Source organism: Buceros rhinoceros, unplaced genomic scaffold (assembly GCF_000710305.1).
Source record: "Buceros rhinoceros silvestris isolate BGI_N320 unplaced genomic scaffold, ASM71030v1 scaffold16650, whole genome shotgun sequence".
NCBI lineage: Eukaryota > Metazoa > Chordata > Aves > Bucerotiformes > Bucerotidae > Buceros > Buceros rhinoceros.
Genome location: NW_010391679.1, coordinates 15,548 through 16,937, shown reverse-complemented (window position 1 = coordinate 16,937; position 1,390 = coordinate 15,548). Strand labels below are relative to the sequence as shown.

General features: G+C 39.6%; 1 protein-coding gene across 1 annotated transcript in view; it reads right to left on the bottom strand.

Annotated features, from left to right (window-relative positions):
* Positions 1 to 1,390, bottom strand: part of SGCE (sarcoglycan, epsilon) — a gene marked incomplete at its 5' end in the record, with an annotated part of 21,548 nt that overhangs the window by 13,026 nt on the left and 7,132 nt on the right. The window lies entirely within an intron of this gene.

The window sequence follows — 1,390 nt, the reverse complement described above, 5'->3', positions numbered from 1 at the left end:
AGAGTGTTGGGATTCCAGCAATTCTAATCTTTGGGACTGGGATTTCATTTTAGCTCTAGCCCCACTAAAGTCATACTCCTTCAATGCATTGTCCAACACAAGTAGTTTTAAAAAAAAAATCATCCCTGAATGTGTAACTGTAGGGGAAATAAAAACTAGTAGCTACATGCCACATTCATGATTCTTAGTTTTGGAAACCTATGCCTTTACGATCAAATTATGAAAGGATACCAATCCTACAGCTTAAATACATAGGTGCCTGAAATGCTTGCAAATGGTTACCCCTCGGTGGTGACTGCACTCCGTAGCTGTACTATGATTAAGTGTTCATTCATAAGAAATACAGAATGAGGCTGGATATCAATATATTTACATATTATCTTATCTACTTCTTTTGGCTCTGAAAGGTGATAAATTTTTCATGAAAGCTATTGAAACAGACTAACTTTCTTCCTAATCTAAGCCCATTCATTTCAGGGACAAAGGAGAAGCAAAGGGGTAGCAATAGTGACAGAACTGTGTTGCTTCTCAGCAAACAAAGCTACCAAGCATAGTGACATTGTTTAATAAACAAAAGTAACAGATGTTACACTTCCTTTAAGGGATCGAAATGAAGAGTGCTCTGGAATATCTTCTGCAGGTTCATTTAAGTGTAGAAAGAAAAGCTTGCTGGACACAGTTACATCTTAAGTAATATAACAATTTCATTATAAAATGAAAACAAATTCCTGAGATTTTTCAACTCCTCGATTCTGTTAGTTTTTCAAAGGGTTGTTTCAACAGTAGTTTAAACATTAACACTTAGAAAACCTAACTCTGGTTGTGGAAGCCCTATAGGGGAACACGACAGTACCCGCTTTGAGCCTGCACTCCAGCAGTGGGAGGTGCCAGCACGGACCACAGACCTGTGCTGAGTCATTGCAACAGTGGCAGAGATTGCCCCTGTACCGAATATTCATTCAAACACAAACCACCTTTGCACAGCTTTCAAGGGAGCTTGAGCTCAAGAATGGTACCTGCTCTGTTGCAGTGCTATGCATAATGTTAGGCTCTTCTAATCATGAGGTTTCCTCCAAATAACTGACCTAACCATGACATCCCCTCAGGAATTATGGCACAATGGAAGTTACGTTCAGGCCTGGAATATGCAACCACTCCACTCAGATGGCACTAGGAAATGGAGCAAATGCAATCCATCCTCCTCATGTACTGCAGAATTAATTTAAAAGCCACATCTGAGAGGGGACTGCAACAAATTAATCGGTGTGCTAGGCAAAATTTCAAATAGTTCAAATATAGGCTTGGCGTCACGCTTATAATAGAGGCCTTGGTGTAGATCCTAGAATCTAAATGCACATGCCATTTAAAAAAGGGCAACTGTAAGTGAGTT